Below are 22,273 nucleotides of genomic sequence, written 5' to 3' on the forward strand. Positions count from 1 at the left end.
ACTAATTTTGGGATAAAGGAGTCGGAATCGGAGTCGTTCGAAAACATTCCGACTCCGAGTGACTCTAATTACAATTTTTAAAAAACTTGACTACCAATTTTAATTTGATTACATGTATAAAGTTCTACTAATTAGCAAATAACTCATTGTGGCAACCAGCTGGCTTGATTGCTTATCGAACTTTCTGTAACAGCTACCTTACGCCGCCGCAGTCTCCTCGTTTGCTTATTTTTTAACTTTTTTTAACTGATAGCTACTGTCAGCAAACATTTTTGTTGCCTAATATTTTCTAAGTAATCCCTTGCATATAAAAGTAATAATATATTTTTTTACCTCGATCTTAGTTATAAAATAGTAAAAGGAATGTATCGCTTGAGCAAGTCGGGAAACTTCTGACGGTGCTTGGTAAATTCAAGTAAGTTAGCACGAAAGCGCAAATCCAGAAGATTCGATAAAATATAAATGTTTTTTTAAATCTCAAGACTTTATCTAAGAAAGCTTGATTCTCAGTAAAAAGGACAAAATAAAATCAGTAAATGATTTATTGGTTTCAACACTCAATAATTATAGTTAATCCTAAAATCTTCTTATTAAGGTTAATTCTAAAGCTGCCAATAAAAGTAAAATTAAAATTGAGCCACGAAATGGTAGGTGTAGTAAAAGCTATTCGAACAAAGCTGTATACCGCCGCATTTTGTGTAAAATTTGCTTCAGACGTACATGTACCCGGCCTCTCCCCGCAATAAAATGCAATGTTTTCGTTGAAATATTTAAGATGAAATTTAAGATTTATTATTGGAGAAATTTTTCAGAATTAAAGTTTTTCAATTTCTAGACTCTGAAATTAAGTTGAGGTGTCAACCACCAGATGAGTTTTCACCCGGGTGGGGGGGGGGGGTACTTCGGGACCACCCCCTCTCAAAAAAAAAGGTTTTTTTTTCTTTCAAGTTATAGCTTTGAAAAATTGAAACCACAGGATTTGATCAAAATATTTTTGTTAAACATTAAAGGAGAGCAAATTAATCCTTTTTTTTTCTTTTTTCTTTACATGGGAACTTTAAGTAATCTCACTTCAGAAATCGCAACTATTGGATAATTTGATTTTTAAATTGAACTTCTTACGTTGTTTGCATTTTAAGTTTACAATAAAATACAAAGCGAACATTTCATAAAAGAGAATTATTATTTCAATCTCTGTTTAGGGGTTTTTCCCTCTTCCCATGAGGGGGAAATTTGGAAAAAAAATAATAAATAAATAAATAAAAAATCTGGAGTTGGAGTCGGAGTCGGATGTTCTAAAATCTAGGAGTCGGAGTCCGCCATGTTTCTTCCGACTCCAAAGCCCTGCACACAAGTACTATACCGTTGTGACTTTAATTACCCTACCATGTCGGGCATTACCGCTCAATTCAAAATATAATTAAATGAACGATAACTAAAACGTTAGTAAATTAGTTAATTACAAGCGGTTTTTTAAGCTTTAGAAGTATACTTCGCAACAAGAATTGCCGTTTTTTTTGTGTGTGTAAATTTGACTAGCTATTCAATAGGGTCGAACGAAAGGAACAAGGTGTGATTGTTAAGTTTGATGGAACGCATAAGTTGAGCTCCATGCTCCACCACGTCGCAATAACTCAGAGACATCCCGAAGTTTTTTGCGAAAGTATCCAACTAGAATCATAAAGCACATTCTGGAATTCCCTGTGAAAAACAGGTTTCGATTACATTTCGCGTTTCTTAACAGCAATTTAAAAAGACCTTTCGAAACTCATTACTACCCATCTTGACCTTGAGTCAGAACAAGATTTTGTGCCGCCCGTCCGAGGCAACAAGTGAAAGTTCTTGTTTTGCTTTTCGAGGAACACTTCATCCGCTTTGATAAATCTCGATTCTTGGGATGATTGCAGGAAGCTTCGTATCTGATTTGTTTAATTTGTTTTTCTTTATTTGTTGTTGGCAGTCAGCAGCATGCGGCCGAATCGGTTCGTCTTCGGTAAGTAATACTATGGACATTTTTTTTTCACTCTTTTAAAAATATTTGGTGGTAAAAATGGTGAAGGATCAATTTCCTAATGAGCATTGGAGATCGTTTTATAACGGGGGTTCCCAAACTTTCCCGATTCGGGGCACCCTTTAAAGAATTAGAGTTTTATATTGTACTAGCACCCGCAGCGCTTTGCCCGTAGTAGAAAATTAAAAGGTCATTTGGTTCGCCTGTATATTTACAAATAATGGATGATGAATCTCTCGCCAATTTGTTACGTTAATTTGCTCGCTCATGTTACGGTTCCACGTTATGATTATTTGGTAATTTATTCGTCCACGTTATGATAATTTACTCGGTAAAATGTTCTTAAAGCTCGAATAGAAAAAGAACAAAATTAAATTTTCGAAAAATCGCTTCGAGGTGCTGACCCCTATGCTACGAACTAATTATGTGCCAAATTTTATGAAAATCGGTCGAACGGTCTAGGCGTTATGCACGTAACAGACATCCAGAGACACAGACTTTCAGCTTTATTATTAACTAGTGGCACCCGCACGACTTCGCCCGTAATAGAAAAATCAAAGGTCTTTTGGTTCGCTTGTATATTTAAAAATAATGTATGGTTCCACGTTATGATAATTTCGTAATTTATGATAGTTTTTTTTCTTGAAATTGGAATAGAAAAAGAACCACATCGAATTTTTGAAAAATCGATTCGAGGTGCACACCCCCATGCTACATACTAACTGTGTGCCAAATTTCATGAAAATCGGCCGAACGGTTTAGGCGCTATGCGCGTCACAGACATCCTACAGACATCCAGACATCCAGTCATCCTCCGGACAGAGAGACTTTCAGCTTTATTATTAGTAAAGATAAAGATAGATCTGGGGTTCCCAAACTTTTTCGATTCGCGGCACCCTTTGAAGAATTAAAATTTTCTCATGGCACCCTAACCCATCCTATTGTATTATTATATACTGACTCAATGAACAGTTCGGGGCTCCCATTTGCATCTCCCTGTGGAACCCCAGGGTGCCGCGGCACCCACTTAGAGAACCCTGGTATAGATACACAGTGAACCTTCATTAATCCGTACCCTATTAAACCGGACTTTGCTTCATCCGGACAGTCAGTACTGTGTAAACAACGCTAAAATTAAAAATTTTAAAAAATCCCGGCTGAGTCGCAACTGTAGAATCAAGAGGGAAAATTGAAAATCCTTTTAAAAGCATTATACTATTAAAAATCAATTTCAATTACTTTATTTGCGAACAAATAGAAACAGGAAACAGATAAAAATTTTTAATCATTTCGTTTTCTTTCCTTGTCGGCCAACAATGAATTCAGTTATCAGTCGCGTGAATAAAGGCTTTACCGTTATAAAAATCTGCTTCAAAAAAAACGTTATAATTCGAATTCTATGAAGCATGGAAGTTCCAAACACATTCTATCAGACGCGGAAAAAAATTCTCTTTATTTTGGTATTAAATTTTAAAAAATTTAACTAGGTTTTCACTGCAAAAATCGCGGAAAACTTTTCAGAGGTTTTTAATTAATATCTTCGTTAATTAATGTCATCCAAAGATGCAACCTAGTTAACAACACTCTCGATCAACTCTCCTTTCGAACATTTTTTTTTTTTTTTTCAAAATCGGTCCATCCGTTTAGGCGCTAGAGTGCCACAGACAGACACACATATACACAGACACGTCAAACTTATAACCCCCTTCCTTTGTGTGTCGGGGGTTAATAAAAGACGAGTAAGCTCAATAATGTATTTTTGTGGCTATATTTTGAATTTTTGTATTTTTCTCTTATGCTCAGTTTATATTTCATTCTTTTGAATTCAAAATACAATTTTTACTGTGTAGAGGTTAGTTTTTTTTATGCACATAGGCTCAATTTTTAGATTATTTTGGTTAATCCGTACTGTTATTCATTCGAACTACCTGGATTGATGAGGTTCTTTTTGTGGCACCCCTGGGTGCCGCGACACCCAGTTTGAGAAATCCTGTCTTTTCACCATAATGACCTCTTTATTCAGCCCTTGTTTATCCGGTTCTTCGGGCAATACAAAAAAAAAGTAGCCTTTTAAAAATATTTTGTTCACATGAATAAAATAATTTTACTTTATGATAACACTAGTGGCACCTGCACAGCTTTGCCCGTAATAGAAAAATTAAAAGGTCTTTTGGTTCGCCTGTATATTTACAAATAATGTATGGTGAATTTTTCTCGCCAATTGGCTTGTACTCATGTTACGGTTCCACGTTATGATAATTTCGTATCTCGCCAATTGGCTTATGCCCATGTTACGGTTCCACGTTATGATAATTTCGTAATTTACTCGCCCATCTTATGAAAATTTTGTTCTTAAAATTGGAATAGAAAAAGAACCACATCGAATTTTCGAAAAATCGCTTCTAGGTGCACACCCCCATGCTACAAACTAACTTTGTGAAAAATTTCATGAAAATCGGCCGAACAGTCTAGGCGCTATGCGCGTCACAGAGATCCAGACATCCAGACAGAGAGACTTTATCAGCTTTATTATTAGTAAAGAAAATCGTCAAAATAAGTACGCCAAACGTTCGCTTTTTATTGTGATCTGATAACGATAAAGCGCTTCCTTGATCGTGCTTTATTCAAACGTCACTTGTGTTTGAAACAAAAGGCAGTGGACCAATTCTTCTGTAAAACGAACATGTTAAAAACTACTATTTAAAATTTTTTGAATTTCTTGTAGACAATTCAGCGTAATTTTGCTTCAAAACATGTTTTTTTTCTTATCGCAGTAAACGGTAAATCTGCCCTTTTAAGCATATTTTGCTTTATCAGGGCCGGATCTAAGGGGGAGCAAGCCGGTGCCTTTGCCTCGGATGGCAACTTCTTGGGGAGGGGGGATTTTCCTGCTTTTCTGTGCTTTTTTCGTTGAAATTAGATAAAAATAAAAACTTGATGAAAGAGAGAGAGAGAGAGAGAGAGAGAGAGATAGGTTCGCAAGCGGCAGTTTCAAGCTTTTGCCCCGGTGCGGAAAAATGGTATATCCAGTACTGTGCTTAATGTTTGTCTTATCCGAGTCACCTTTGGTCCCAATTTAGTCCGGAAAAACGATTTTTTTTTTTGTTTGCATTGTGTTTAATAGAATAGAGTCTTCTTACAACGAAGTCTTTCTACAGTGGAATGTTTCCATTTTTCAAAGAAATTTTTTATCAGAGTGTTAAACGGTTTTCAATATATTTTCCGTTTTAACATTCTGTTTGTAGTTGACCTCCCCTTCGCCCCGCCCCTCAAAAAAATCATTTTTGAAGAAAGTTGCTAATTTCTGTGTAAATGCATGAATAATGTTTTGTCCTTTTTTTTAAATGAAAATTTAACATCAAGAAGGGCAAAGTAATGTAAAATAACGAAATATTTGAGGTGAAATAAATGCAAATACTCAATATTTGTTATTTTCTGAAAAGATCAATTGCCTTTCCTTTTAAATGTTTCATTAACAATATAAAAAATAGCATAGTTCTCGCAATTTCAAAATAAATGTTACCTCACTGTAATTGAAAGATACAATTAATACTTTTGAAGTTTGAACTTATAGCAAAAACTAAAAAGTTTGTTGCATTTACTTACATGACCGCAAAAATGCCAAAACTATGTATAACAAAGTTTTCCTTATTGCAAATATTTTAACTGGACACAAAACAAGGGACATCGTCGATTGGACACTCCACAGCATTTAATTTTAAGTTTAAACTTAGGGTGACTAATCGGAGACAGCTTAATTTTTTTTTTCCTCGCGTAACTTTTAAAAATATTAACTGTTTCAAAAAATAAATGCCTATACGATTTTTCTCTTTCTGGCTGTTCTAGAATTTGATTTAATATTACTACGATTGCCTACAAGGAATTCAGTTTGTAATGGATTCTTCTTTCACACTCATCGAAAAGTTATATTGATAATAAGCAGTGGCACGGCCATGGTAGAGGCTTTGTGGTCAAAAGTCCTCACAGAACTCGAACTCATTCATTTCCCCCGTAAAAAACAAGAAAAAAACACAATTTAAACTTTTCCAAGTGTGATAAATTTCAACAAATAAACTTACTGCTTTTAATGATCGGGAAGCAGGCGCAAATTACTTTTCAGTTCTTAAAATAAAAAAGTAATATTTACTGAGGAGTTCCCCCCCCCCCACCTGCCCTACAGGTAACAAGAGACTTAAAAAAGGTCTCAATAAAGCGTTCCAGGATATAATAGTCATTTGTTTAGGCGAATCTAGAAAAAGAAAGCCTACCACATCAGATTTTCTGAAGCCCCTTCATAATTCTCATCGTAAGGCCAAAACCGCTATTAGCTAGTTTGACATTCATGAAGACGCTAATGTGTTTGAAGAGGAAGTTTTAAATGATCTCGCGCGAAAAAACCCACAAAAGATATTATAAGATGAAAGTAAAATTAATGAGCTTTTCCCCACTGTTCTCGTTTTTAAGTCATAGTGAAATCAATACGATAAGTATTTTTGAGCGAGTATTATAAATGATTTCATAATTTATAGAAAATCGTTGATTAAATATACTGAATATTTAATCAAATTATACAAGAATGCGAATGATTGCAGCAATTTTTGATTTTGGAAACCATTCCCAGAAATTTTTTTCTAGATGCGCCACTGATAATAAGTACCCCCCCATTTTTCTATTTAATTTTATTTAGACTGTTAAGTTCGAATGTTTTTCCTTCCGATACACCAGGCCTTGCATCCTATTTTCTAAAGGGTTGCTTTTCTTCAACAGTGTTTCTGGTGGGAACTCTGCTTCATTTTTGCGACTCTAAAAAAGGAATAGATCTTGGTCTGTGCTCGGACACTCATTTTTCCTGCAGATGTGGGCAGTTAGATTCTCAAATCCGGGTAAAGATAAAACGGTAAGTGGAAAAAGGGATATTACAGATTGCTCCGTGTACACGAAAACCTACTCTGCCCGGCCACGTTTTCTTCCTTCAAAAATTCATATCGAGATTCAACGATAAAAACACAATAATAAGAAGAAATGTCCACCCTAAGTGTGGACCCCGGCTTGCTCTCGCCAATCTCCATACAAATTCAAAGCAAATAAACCTTTTCCTACTGTGAGAAAATGAAAGGAACATTTAAATCAGTTCAATCAATGTCAAATTCACCCCCCCCCCAAAAAAAAAATAATAAATTAGTTAACGCTTATTTATAGTGTTTTTTTTTTGCGATTACTATTTCAATACGTCAGACAGTAATGCATTTGAAGTGGGGCATTTTAAGAAAATTTAGAAACTTCTGTTAATGAAGAACATTTAACGTAACATTTTTCATTAACAGAGAGATCATGTCAGACTGTAGAAGGCTCATCGGTTTTTGATACAAGAAAATTACCCCGCCAATACACGCCAAGCTCGGGCGGGCTCGGATTTTGGTCCGGGACAATATCACTCGAGCTCGAGCGGGCTCGGTTACAAATTTTCGGGCTCGGGCGGGCCCAAACTCATCTCGAGCGGTTTTGAGCAGCGTTTCTTAATTTCTTTGATTGGTGGAACCCTTTGGAATGCTCACTTTTCTAGTGGATCCCCTGGTTTTTCATCAATAGTCTGCATTGGAATAGCCAGGATTCTGTTTCGGAGGGGGCCCAGGTTCTTACTTCAAAGAGACTATCACATTAATTATTTGAGGCAGTGGGAAACAAAAGAAATTCAATTGGTGTCATTTTGGGCGGCGGATTTTTCCAACAAATTTTTGAAAATTCTCTTAAGTGTGTGAGTGCGTGTGCTTTTTTTTTTTTTTTTAAAGAAGTGAGGAAAGAAAAGGAAAACCATATTACATTCCCGCCTTTATGAGAAAAGGATTTTAACTGGTTGTTTACTTCTAGTGATGTATTTATGTAACTTCCAATCTATGGCCTTCTTGATATCGATACCGAAATTGAGATCCGGAAAGCACGGAAATGATGATTGCCTAAAAGGAAATGGGAATTAGCTTTTGCAATGTTCTAGACAAGTTCGATGATGGCATTCTCTTCGCACGACTTTTACATAGGAATTGGTATGTCCAAATTGATTTCTTTAATCGTTCCTTCCTGTGCATATTCCAATTATTGACCTTTTCCCATACTCATTCTCAGTACTAGTCCGTACTAGTCCTTACTGATTCTAGTCTATACATTTTTGTTTATTTTAATTTTGTTCTTGTGTTCGAAGCGATGGGAGTTAGGTTAATCACGAAAAAATATACTAATTACAACAGCCTAAATTTCCGTTTAACTCAACATCGAATAAAGTTGACTCGTTTCTTCAGCTCGTGCCTATTTAAATATGTACATACAGGGGCAGCGCTCCGATGGGAGGTCCCTTTGACCTCCCGAAAATTCCTTTTATCTACAAATTTTGTCAGACGATTCGACGCATTTAAGGTCATAATTTGTCGGGGTCAACTTAAAGATTAAGTAACGTGGGGTCATAATTCTTGAATGCCCGAATGCTCTTCTTCGTTAGGTTTACTTATGTGTGCTTACGCGTATTTTATCATGAGACAAAATTTAAAGTTCTATTTGGCGAATTGGAAATTTCCTCCCCCCCCCCCCCCCGAAATTTAAGTTTGGGGAGTCCCAGCAGGCCCGACGAGAGGCCATATCAGCCTAGTCGAAAAGTAGGGGCCCGGCGGAAATGACGCAAAAAAAGAAAAAAAAAAGAAGGGAAGAAAGAAAAAATGAAAAAAAAGAAATTAAGAAAAAGGGGGGTGGGACGAGGGTTTCCGAATAAGAGAAAACGTAAACATTAAGTAAAGTATACTCTTTTGAAATTTACTGTTGTGACACTTAAAATAGAGTTAATTGTTTTCTAGTAAGCAGTATAGATTCCCCCCCCTTTTTTTTCTTCTTTTCCCCCTTTTTTCTTCTTTCCCCCTTTTCTTTTCTTTTTTGGCGGGTGGGAGGGACCCGGTGACATAACTGACAAGGGACCAGCCTTGCCTCTCTGCGGCCCTGCGTCAAAGTGTATGTAAACATATGCGCAGTTGAAAAATCCATTTTCGTCTCCCCCCCCCCAGCTATTACCGCTTTTTCCGTAACGTCTGTATATGCGTATTTTACATTGCTAAAAAACGGTACAGTAGAGCGTAGAAATTTCGTTGCATGGGATCTGTTTAGTTTCCAACTAGAGCGCCTCAACTTTCGGCTTCAATCGTATGGTCCAAAAGCCTTTTTAAATTTTTTTGTGACAAATTAAAGTTAGTTTCAATGCAGACTAAGTAAAATCACAAATACGCGACCACTTTGGTGATATGACGCCAAATTGGCGAAAAATAGGACAATGAAAAATAAATGCTGAATCCATTGTCAGTTTGGCGGTTTAGCGAAACTTCTGTTGAACGAATATCGAATTTTCAATGTTTGTGAAATGAATATCTGTAAAACAGTTTTTTCTACATTGGTTTGGAACCAGCAAGGGGAGCAAGTATTTAAAATTATTATCTTCCAACTCTGAGGCACTATTTATGACATTTGTGTTTCTTCCAGATCTCAGACGCACAAACAAAAAAAAACAAAAAAAAAGAGATTAATTTGAATTTTTGACAATTTGAATTCAAATCATATTTTTCACAATCACGAGTTACTATAGCACCCTCTCGTTGGGTCTTGTGTATGCAAACTTGTATGCAGGGCTGTCGAGAGCCAAGGCGGGCCCCGTGTCAGTTTGGTCGCCGGACCCCTCCCCACTGAAGTTTTTAAAACCTATACAACTCCAACTCTGAGCCGGGCTCCTAGTTTCCTACTAGGCTGACATGGCCTCTCGTTGACCTTGCGTGTGTGTGTGCAATCATGTGCGTAGGTTGCTTAGATGTGTGTGTGTGTGTGTGTGTGTGTGTGTGTGTGTGTGTAGACATGTGTGCGTGTGCACACGCATATGTGTCTGCGTGTGTGTGTGGAGGCGTGTATGAGTAGGATAGTGTGTCCCGCCCAGGAGTGATTTCTGCTATTGTCAAACCTTGAATGAACGCGCACGATTTGTAACCATGACCACTAAAATTTTTCCTTTTAATAAATATTAAAACAACGAGCTAGACTTATCCCTGACGTCATGACGACCTGAAAAATCAGAGCACCATTAACCTCGGTCTAGTGAAGCATAATAAGCAGTTTGTAATTGCTCAAAAAAAAAAAAAAAATTGAATTTTTCTAAATTTGTAAGTTTTGCTTTTAGTAAAAAAACAGATTTTACAAGTGAAGGGGAAAGTTTAAAAAATAGGAATTTAAAAAGTATTACTTCTAACGCGAGTATAGGTGAGTACACGCCCCCATTTTTTTTTTTTTTTTGAGTTACGATTATTTAATAGGCGTGCAAGGAATGAAGTATTAATTAATAGGCATCGATTATTTAAAATGCGTGCAAGGAATGGTGTATTACTTAATAGGCATCAATTATTTAATAAGTGTGCAAGGAATGGAGTATTATTTAATAGGCATCGATTATACAAAGGTGCCCCCTAAAAGGAAAGACGCACTTCCCCATAAATATCGCAAAGACCCCCCCCCCATGAAACAACCCCCCGAAAGTAAAAAAATACCCCTCACAACACCCCCCTCTAAAATTTCAATGGCGCAGCCTGCGCCATGTCCACCCCCCCCCCCCCCCCCCCCCCCCATCAGTCGAGCATCCCTAGATTATTTAATAGGCATGCAAGAAATGGAGTTTTATTTAATAGGCGTGCAAGGAGTGAAGTGTTATTTAATAGGCGTGCAAGGGAATGGAGTATTATTTTTAGTAGGCGTGCAAAGGATTGGAGTATCATTTAATAGGCGTGCAAGGGAATGGAGTATTATTTAATAGGCATGAAAGGAATGAAGTATTATTTAATAGGCGTGCAAGGAAATGAAGTATTATTTAATAGGCATGAAAGGAATGAAGTATTATTTAATAGGCGTGCAAGGAAATGAAGTATTATTTAATAGGCATCATCTATTTAATAGGAGTACTTAAGATGTCAAAACTCAAATTATATATATATATTTTTTTTGCACACATCCAGTTGTCTAAACTTGTTAATTGTTTCCTTTCTGAGCGAAAAAAGTAATTGATCTCTCTTAATAATGTAGCAGGCAGGAAAGAAAACAAAATTTTGACGGGCGATTTTTATGTATTACCCAGGTTGCATCGCCCTGATTTTCTTGGCAGCCGTCGACGGACACATTTTCATGAAAGATGGCTTTGTCGGCATCGGCATTGACTTGTCGAAAATTGGTTTAGTGGGAGGCAAGTGCCCAGAGACAGCTAATGCCACTTGTTTGTGCGGCAGGGAAGAGAAACCAATATTGGTGCCAATTCCTATGTAAGTACGGTATTACGTTTGACGTGCATGTTCTTAAAATTAATACTAACAATTAATGCTGATTGCTTCCAATTGGTACTAACAATCAATACTCCATCAATTAAAAGTCTTAATACATTATTTGTTAGCAATAGATTCACGTCTAGTTAAAAATAATATTACATTTGAATCCATTTATAGTGCATATTATTCACCAACTACTACACGCACAAATATACACTAGTCAGGTATACACAGAAATTTTGAGGCCCGTCACAAATGGTTTTTCCGGGCCCCCTTCAATAAGGTTTACTACTCTATTTTAAAAATATTGGGCCCCTTCAGGCTCGGGCCCGGGCCAACAGGTGTCCCCCCCCCCCCCTGTGCACGCCCCTGACATTAGTGCAGCCAGAATTACCATCTGGCTGTTTTTATTTGTTTTTTTAATCACTAGGGGGCTCCGGCCCTGCTCGCTGCCGCTCACCAATCTTCGAAGATTGCATCGCAGTCTTATTTGGCTCGTGAAGATTAAAAGTGCCTTTTTAGAAGAATCAGTTTGAAGTACACGTCACGGTTAGAGCAAAATATAAATCGCGTTCACCTTCTAGTAGAAAATAGAGTTTCAGTAAAGAGCTCAATAATATTAGAGAAATACTAAAATCACACTCCAACCCGAAGACAATAAGATGAAAATACGTGTAACAAAATTATTTTTTAAAAAACGCTTCGAAAAGCACACCTCCCGTAGAGCGCCTCGAGTCCAAATTAAACTGTACCGAATTTCACAGCTTAATGGAAATAGAGTAACGGCACCAGTAACATACAAAGGTGAGTAACACACAGTCGTAAGTTTGGATTAAAATAATAAGAATTTTAGGCGGGGAAAACTGATGTTGCTGAGACTCATGAATACGGTGAAGATTCATCTAGTGTTATCAGAGCGAATATCATGAGCCAGTTGGTATTTATAATGGAAGGTTGTAAACAGGCAAAACGAGGTCAGGTGGTGTTTCATGTTCATTTGAATTTAATAAGGCTTTAGATCTAAAAATAAAGAACATTTGCACATATTGAAGAGAAAAAGTGAACGTTGTACATTACTCAACCTTTTCTCATCCTATCTGTTACTGAATATCATCAGAATTGTAGGTGTCTGTTACTGGGGGGTCGGACCTTTTTTCGAAAATAAGCAAATTAAAATAGAATTAACTAATTCAGGGGACCCAAAAGCAACCAAACGTTAGATGAGATGTCGTTGCATGATAGAAAAATAGTCTTAAAAGTCTAAATACATGAAAAGGCTCAGTAATTTCAGTTAACCTGAGAGCGATGTCATAAGCATGTCTGTAACTGGTGCCGTTACCATAGCCTGAATATAGTAAAACAGCTGTTTTGTAAAAGTCGGTTTTAAATTCGTGGTCTCTAGTAATATTTTGCTTTTTAGCTCCGGGCTTGAATTGAGTTGAGCCTAGGACTTTTCGAATGACATAGGATATTAAGGATTGTGGGAAAGTTTTCATCCTTTCGATGTAAAAAAAAAAAACCCGCAGGTGCAAGTCCCTGGGGCTCGAAGACGAAGGGCACCAAATTTCAAGGCTGTAGGTGCTGTGGCATCTCTTGGATGCAGACCCGGCAGACAGAATTGCACAATTTATTTGACGTTACTTTTTTCTTTAATATATAGGGAAAACAGTCCTTGAATATGAAAAACTACTGTATTAGGATTGGCAATAATGTTAAAACTAAGGTCTCTAGGGCGTGTTTCTACCCCCAAAACCCTCGTTGTGCCACTGTAAGCGTTTCTCGTTTAACCTGAAAGACCTCTGTTTTCGCAATCTTTAATCCTAGATGCATATTTTCAATTGCAAAAATGGTCAAAAGGAGATGCTGAGTTAAGATATAAAAAAATTGGAAAAAAAATAGTGAAAAAATACGAAATCTAACTTTTTATATAGTCTCTTAAACATTGCTTCTACATTTGAACGAAGCCATTGCGTGTTTGGTGATATTTTGATAGTTGACATTTTAACTCTAACTCCAGAGGATTAACCCTAAGCTCCAATAGATGGCGTTAATGGTTGCACACTTTTCCGTTTTTTCATTCCCCTAAAATGACACAGTCTTACCAGTAAAACAGTTAAGTAACTGGAACCAGCTCAACCCTATCAAAATAAATCATTTCCCTGCATATCAAACGTTACCAAAACATATTATCAAATTATCATGCCGCGGCGCGAGTTTCATTGTTGAGGACGTCAGCGTTACTCGATCATTCGCTATTATGTATATGAGGATGTAACTTTTCGTGTTTATCTTCTCTTCTTCACTACCCCAAAGGACAAGACATTTCTTTTATTTATTTCTTTATTTGAACGTTTCAAAATACGTGTTAATTTGCTCAGTGAATGTCAGTCTGTTACCGATAAAAATTTTCATCGACAATTTGCACAACTTGTGTGTTACCTAGTCAGGGGCGGACACAGAAAAATCTTTTGGAGGGGGCACAGGAAATTTAATACCCCCCCCCCCACCACCTTCGATGTTTCATAACAAAGTTTTGACGACTTTATTTTTAAATTGTGCGTGTTTTTTTATTTATTTATTATTATTTATTTTTTTAAGGATTCCTTAAGGTCAATGAATCTACTTCTAAGTACATGAATATTATGCACTAATACACTTTGAATGTGGACGGAATACATCTTTAACGTTTCAAGCCATTTAAATACTAAACCCAATATAACCCCAACTAGCGTTTTTTAATAGTTCAACGTCGAAACGTTTTAGTAGAGAGTCCTCGATGCTTCCCTGTTTTATTAATTTTACCATAGGTTGCATAAAATCATAGGTCACCAAAATGCTAGACAATGAGTGGCTTTACCTAGGAACATTGTCGTAATGATTATAACATGAGGGCAAGATAATTAAATAAACCCATACCTCTTTTGAGTTTTTTTAAAATTAATTTAATCATAACTTCATAACATATATAAGTTTCGCTGAAGAATTCAGAAACTATTTCTGTGTGAATTTCAAAACAATTGCTGATTTGTTCTTAAAGCCATGATACAGTTGAGGTAACATATTGATACTACATGCCATTTCTATTGAAAATCATTGTTTTCTAAGAAACTACTACATGATTTCTTTCCTTTTGCATCTTTTATTAGCTGAAAAAGAAATCTATTATTTCGCAAATAGGTTCTTAGGTCAAAATGACTCTTTAAGGTGCGCCTACACATTTTAAAAAAATGTTAATTATTGATTTCATCAAAGAAGAATTAATGGACGAATCGCGATAATGCGGTTTCTTGAATTTGAAGTCAATGAGTTAAATGTATTCTGCAACTCTGGGCCTTTGACTCCAGTAATACTTCTTTAGCAAACAAAAATGCTTTTATTCAAAATATGCTGTGTGTGTGTGTGTTTTTTGTATTCTTTTTAATTAGCTACGTAAAAAAAGTGCAAAGGAAAGGTCAGTTAAAAAGTAATAAATAAAATAGTGAAATTAATTAATCCTTTTTGGGGGGGGGGCACGTGCCCCCTGTGCCCCCCCCCCCTTAAATCCGCTACTGTACCTAGTGTGTTATTTTAGTGAGATTTATACGCACTAACTTGTTCTTCTTCAGATGCAACCGAGCGCAACGATGGAAAATCAAGTGCAAGCCATGTAACGACGTGAGTCCAGAGGATATTTGTCCCAGGTATAGTGCTTGCCTTCAGTGCCATTCGGATGGAGGCAATGAATGTGCAACATGCCCGGATGGAAAATTTGGAAGATGGTGTGAGAATGGTAAGTGGAGAAAACGACAAACTGACCGTGATCGGCAAAACACACGAAGCAATATGAAGAAACTGTTGGAAAAAAAAAAAGTAGAAGTAGGTTAGATCAATGCCCCCGTAATAATAAATGCCTACCACTTTCTCGCTGTTAACATAAACAAACCTGTTCGGAGATCACTGCCATCTATTGGAGATATCAGAAATAAATAGCGGAGAAATTAGCATTTGGTTAATTTCTGAATTTAAATTTGGAATTTAATTAATTGACGATTTAACTTGAAATATTTGGATCCATCGCCATAGCAACGCCTTCGTTGGTGGCCGCTGGGTAGCGTTGTTCTCCGACTTATTACTGTATATGGGTAGTTCACTTTTTCAGGCAAATGCGATAAACATTTAGTATTAAGGGGGGGGGGGCAATCGTTGGATTGCTGCTGGGTAGAGCTGTCCTCCGAACGGAAGTTTACTTTTTGAGACAAATACAATAGACATTTAGTATTAAGGGGGGGGGGGCAATCGTTGGATTGCTGCTGGGAAGCGTTGTCCTCCGAACAGAAGTTCACTTCTTGAGGCAAACGTGATAGGCATTTAAGATTACGAGGATGTTGGTTGGACCGACCAGTGAATGAACACCCCTTCGTTAGGCCGTCCGTATTGGTGGGGCGTCATCGTGGAGCGCCCTGGAAACTGCTAAATTCCTACCGTTACCCACTATTGACCTTAGGCTAAATGTGTATCTACACTGCGATTTTTGGGTGATAAATTAAGTAAGCACATAGGGGTAGGTCTTATATTTGGATCCATCTCACCTAGACCTAGAGTCATAAGTGGTCATGAACCATAGGTGTAGCGGACTAGAAGATTCCCCTGGAGGATGTAGCCACGAAGGCTAACGCTACAGATGGCCCTATAATGCTAACTTAGTACTACGGAGGCAACGGCTTTATTCTCTTGTTTTTTTTTTCTGGAAATCAGAGCAATATTTAGGCTAATGTTTTTAAAACTAGGTTTTGCTATTTTTGTTGTATATCTCAATTTCCTTGAACTGCAAAAGATTTCGAAACTCCGAAACAGGTGCGTGCAGTTTTCATCGCAAATTTGTGCTTTACTTCTCTAGATTCTTTCAACAGAGAAAAGTTTTTTTTTTTTTTTTTTTTTTTGAAGAATGACTTGGCGATTAGTAGTATAAACATGTTGCTTACTTAATTTCAAACATACCACACCAATCAAACCTTTTTTTTTTTTTTTTTTCAAAATATACGAGCTTGTATTGAGGAAAATTTTAAAATTAGCGTTGTTTCTCTTTTTTTAGCTTGCAAGTGCATCAATGGGGGAACATGCGAGCGAGATGGAAAGTGCACCTGTCCAGATGGATATCACGGCAGAAACTGCGAGAAGAAAAGAGGTAAGCGGTATCTCATCAAAAACAACCCTGTTGTAAAAATTTCCCCGCCAAGAAAACCTTTTCCGCACAAAAAAGAAAACCTGCATCCTAAACCCAAAAACCCTCAGCCATAAAAAGTTATGATATCTAGTTTGCCCGCCAAGTAACTGCCAAACTATCATCCTCCCTCTTCTCCTTTTTCATCACAGCTACTTCCATTAGAACCTCCTCCCACCTTCAACTTCTCAGAAATATGGATAGATCTTTTAAATTGTTTATCTTGTTTGGCGGGAAGCTTTTCAAAGTGAAGTGGTTGCTTGGTGAGCAAAAAGCTCCCCGCCTATTATGTATGAAGTAATATATTCAGTTTCGAATGATATTAACACAAGATTTGATGATAATTATTTTTCTGTATGGTTGGCTCTATATTGTCTGGATTGGATTTTGAAAACAAAAAATAAAATGTTTCAATTATGAGTAAAATTTTTAGCATGAGGCAAGAAAAATTACAAGCAATATACCGACAAGACCAGTTATCACCTCCAGAGACTGCAGTTTTGTCCTTGTTATGGACTCATCAGTCTGGAATAGTGAATAACACAGCTGGAGGCAGATGACATCTCATTGAAGCTGAGATTGCCGACGAGTCTAGATTATTCAATGATGAAAAACTAAACCCCTCACAATTTTTGAAGTTGCCTGGGTGATTTTAAAGAGCAAGATATAAAAAGTGTTTTCATACACAACTTTGTTACTTAAATTATTTTTTAACTATTCCAATCAGCTCAGCAAGTAGAGAAAGATTTTTTTTTATGTCTCAGGAGGTTAGAGAATTGCTGTCGAAGCACAATGGGGTCATACGCGTTAAACTGTATGAGCTTTTTCACCATCTTTTCTATTTAGCTGTACTAGCAAAACATCACGACACTGGGCACTGATAGATTAATAACACGATTCCCTGCACTTCCGAATTCCAAAAATCATGCATTAAAACTTTTCCAAAAGGTATAAAAACTCTAGTATCGAGATGTTTTGTATGATAACTTATTAGAAAATGAATCAAAATTTTAATTGTTTCTAAACACTAATATTTATTCATATTAAACCGATTTTATGACCACTTCCTGTTAGCTAATGTGTGTTTGGGACCGCACAGTGGTAATACATATTTAAGAAACTCGACCACCTAAATGAAATGCTGAAATGCCGCCCCTGAGTAGGGTCCTCTCGTGATTGCGAAAAACATAATTTGAATTCCAAATTTAAGAATTAAAATTAATTTCCTTTTTTTTCTTTTTTAATACTTGGGCGCTTTGCCCCTTGCTCGCTGACGCTCTGCAATCTTTCTTGGTTGATAAAAGATTTAAACTGTCCTTTAGGAAGAATCAGATTAAAACTCGCGTTACGATTAGAACAATGACAATCAGAAGGGTCCCTCGGAAAGTTTTGCAAATTTATGAGTAAAGAAACATTTTTTAACCCTTCCGACAGAACATGTTTTGTTCTTTCAAATGGGATAATGGAATCCAAAGGAAAAAAAAAACGCAAAAGAAGGTTCAGTTTCATAGAGTAAAAGGTGTTTTGAATAATGGCCACTTTTTTATGCACTAAGTGCTAATGATGCTTTTAATAAATTACTTGAAATTAGTAATCCGAAATGAAATATTTAATGTTATTAATATAGTTTTTATAAATTAGTCATAAAGACCGTGTCTTGATTTTGGTGGTAGATTTTGCCTATTACTTATTGGTTGTGTGTACACTTTAAGGTCATTCATTTATTATTTTAGGTGGTGATCGAGTTTATCTAATAGGCGATTTATAATCTTCGTTTTTCCATTTAGTAGTTATATGGCCGGTGGTGAAGGTTAATTTTGCCCTTGAATACTAGAGTACATTTTCATGGGAATACCACGGTACGTTTCTGGGTGACCCCGTACGCAGCCTATGATAATCATGAGAGCGAACGCATTGTAACTTCGTTGGAGAAATTTCTCTTAGAAATTTAAAAAAAATATTTTACACAGCAAGAGAAAAAAAAAGAAAAGGTTAAGTACTCAGAAATAATATGCGTCTTTTCTCAGCTGAATGTCGACATGTGCTACACTTCTATAGTAGTGTAGCTGATTTTTCTTGATTTTGTTAGTAAAGAAGATCTTTAGTCTTAAGCGATCTAAGTACCCTTAACCTTCAAAATGTTCGACTTTCTGGAAAAAATATATGTTATGCCTAATTTAATTCTGAGCAATTTGATACTTCATTTATTACTATGCGCAAAAAAACTTTTCAAGTTATCGAACAAAATGCGTATACTTTCCCCATAGAGATTTATGTTAACAGCAGCTGTTTAAGCCTCTTTTTCTCAGGTTGCATTTTCTTAGGTTTCTCGTTTTGCGTGCGTGATATCCCTAAAAGTTTCCTACATATTTCCGAAAAACCTTTTAATGCATGTTTGTCAGGTTTATTTTTATGATCTGAACCTAAATATTTTTTTTAATTATTTAAAATTTTTTGAAATTTTATACGTTAATATCAATATTTTCCAAAATTTTGAATGAAAGTATTTTTTTTTTTTAATATTAACTTTCATTTTTAGTAAAAATTTAGGTTCAGATCATAAAAATAAATCAAACATTCATGAAAAGTTTTATGAAAATACATAAGAAACTTTCGAAGATATCATGAGCGCAAAACGAAAAACCGGCACCTGAGAAAAAGAGGATTAAACAGCTGCTGTAAACATTAATCTCTAATGAGGGAATGTTTACGCATTTCTACGATAACTTGAAAAGTTTTTTGCGTATGGTAATAAATAAGGTATCAAATTATTCAGAATCAAACTATGCATAACATATACTTTTTTCCAGAAAGTTGAAAATTTTGAAGGTTAAGGGTCCTTAGACCCCTTAAGTTTTAACCCTCGCAGATATTTCAGTATACAATTTTAATCATGAAATCGATTTGAGGACTGCGATATTGCACGCTATGTAAAATTAATATTCTTTGCATTCTCCTCACGCTTCAACACATAAAATAATATTTTGTAGTTCATTAGGAGGAAAAAGATGCTTTCTAATTTCCCATATGAGGCAGTGAAAAGCAAAGGGATGTAAGTGACAAAATTAAAAATTTTCTTGGGACAAGAGATGGTACTAGTCAGGGGCGTAGCTAGGGGGGGGGTTTGGGGACAAACCCCCCCCCCCGAAAAGTTATTCTTAAAAAAAAAAGAGAAAAAGAAGAGAGAGGAGAAAGAAAAAAAAGAAAAGGAAAAAATTCCAAGCGATTATATATATATATATATATATATATATATATATATATATATATATATATATATAAAAGAAGTAACCCCCCCCCCGAAAGTCGGGTCTAGTTACGCCACTGGTACTAGTAGCTCAGATTTAGAATAAAAAATCAATGAAAGCCTACCAAGGATGTTACCTTAAAACGCGTTTTATCCAAAACTTGAAAAAGTCCACTTACATCCCTTTGCTTCTCACTGCCTCTTTTGTTATTGAGTCACATTGTTGGTAGATTTCACATTAATTGGATTCTTTGTAGGAACAACTTGAATTTTTAACTCCACAACTCTTTCATTATTTACGCAGGTTGTTCGCCTCCTCCACCTGTTGAACCGCCCTTGGAAGTACAATTGTCTCCCCCAGATTCTCCAATGACTGCTGTGTACAGATGTGGTCCAGAATACGTGCTCAAAGGCCCAGCGGTCAGTACTTGCCTGTCCAATCAGAGGTGGTCCAGCAGCGCTCCGGAGTGTCGTGAGTTCATTTTTTCTTTCAAATTATTGCTTTCAGTTCTAATCACATCCTTCACATTATAGTTAAAAAGTTTAAAGCCAAAAGCTAAGCATGGAAAGAATAATGTTAATTTCCAGGAGCCAATATGAGTTGAAGACTAAAAATGGAAAACGCAGTAATTGCCAAATCCAAAATTTTACAGGGCATCAAAAATAAGGTTCCAGGCAAATCGTGGCACTTACTGCGTTTTCCATTTTTACTTCCTTTTATAAAAAAGGAAGTATTGTATTCGCGAAAAAATTTTCACTCAAAAATCAACCTTGATTTCCATTTTACTCACCCCGCAAAGAATATTGAGGTTTTTTTTCCCGACTCGACTACACGTGGATAAGTGCCTAAGAACGTATAGACACGCAAACGCAAAATATCCATAATGACGATTCCCGAGTTAATTACAACGAATTTTCTAGTGACGTCTGTATGTACGTATGTATGTATGTGCGTATGTGTCGCATAACTCAAGAACGGTAAGTCCTAGAAAGTTGAAATTTGATACGTAGACTCCTAGTGGAGTCTAGTTGTGCACCTCCCATTTGGTTGCATTCGGGTGTTTCTAAAGGAGTCTTTTGCCCCTTTTTAGGGGTAAATCATTGTTAATTTCGATGTAAACTCAAGTGGTGTTATAATTCGGCGGACACTTAGAGATATATATCGTCAGTCTTTTGGTAGTCAAGTTTTTTTTTTTTTGAGTAATCACGATTGCTTATTGCTTTTATTTGACCGTCCATGGCGTCTGGTTCCTTTTTCAGCTTGGACCAGGGACACCAGCACCACCGCCCACTGGCCTCTGCAGGCGGCGCGGCGCGGCTGCTCCGGTCCTAATATATCCGCTTCTCCTGGTCGGAGGCGTCCATGTCCTACACACATGCGCGCTCATACACATACACACTTACACACACACACTCATACACACAAGCGTTTACACACATACACACACGCCTACGTGCATACACACAGGTCTACGCACACACACACGAGCCTACACATGTACACACGCGTGCCTACATATGCACACACGCACACGCACACACACATACTCATACACACAAGCCTTTACACACATACACAGACGCCTACGTGCATACACACAGGTCTACGTACACACACAAGCCTACACGTGCACGCACGCGTGCCTACATATACACACACGCCTGCACGCACACACACAACTATACACATGTAACCGCCTAGGAGGAGGGGTAGGCTTGGGGGGACAGGAGCTGTTTCTAGAAACAATAGCCCCCAATGAGTAGGGCCCTGTCGCAACTCGTGATTGCGAAAAACATAATTTGAATTCAAAATTTCAGAATTCAAATTAATTTACTTTTTTTAATCTGATTTCGATTTGGTCACTGTTGGTGATATTTAGAAAGTAAACTATTGAATCACATTAAAATTGCCAGTAATGGGGAAATGACATTAAATTGGAGTAAAAGGAAGTCATGTGATGCACACATCAGCTCGTTTTGCATTATATATTTGGACCTACCGAGATAAGTAACCTTCAGTAACCTTCAATGGCACTAACTACGCTCTCCACCGCACAAGCGCTAACTCTTGCTCCACTGGCGAACTCTAACAACGTTCGTTTAACTGCTTTTAGGGGGATAGGCAAATAAATCGTTTGCCACAGCGAAATGCTTGGCAGTTACTTCATTTTGACGGAAAAAACTTTTTTTTTTTTTTTGGCACTTAATGCGTTTTCTAATTTCATTCTTCAATTGGCTACATAGGAGCTCCGAAAAAGTTCTTGCTTCTTAAACTCGTATTTTTAATCCTAGAACTACAAACCCATTTTTTAAACCTGGAGACTACAAACCGGGGTAAATAGTTACCCCCTTGAGTTTTTTGCTCGTAAAATTGTTCTGACTCATAAGTACATGATTTTCTTTTCTTTCTTTTTTTTTTTTTTTCATGCCAAAGAGAACAGTAAAGAACAAATTCAATTTTATCGAGGTTCAGTTGGTGAAAATACGAT

General features: G+C 36.7%; 1 long non-coding RNA gene across 1 annotated transcript; it reads left to right on the forward strand.

The window, feature by feature from the left end:
* The first annotated feature begins 1,906 nt into the window (after positions 1–1,906).
* LOC129229517 (uncharacterized) lies at positions 1,907–20,250 on the forward strand. The gene is made up of 4 exons (XR_008581103.1): positions 1,907–1,993; positions 14,943–15,106; positions 16,409–16,501; positions 20,089–20,250. It is a non-coding gene; the product is annotated as an uncharacterized LOC129229517 (long non-coding RNA).
* Positions 20,251–22,273: the final 2,023 nt, after the last annotated feature.

This window comes from Uloborus diversus, chromosome 9, assembly GCF_026930045.1.
Source record: "Uloborus diversus isolate 005 chromosome 9, Udiv.v.3.1, whole genome shotgun sequence".
Classification (NCBI taxonomy): Eukaryota; Metazoa; Arthropoda; class Arachnida; order Araneae; family Uloboridae; genus Uloborus; species Uloborus diversus.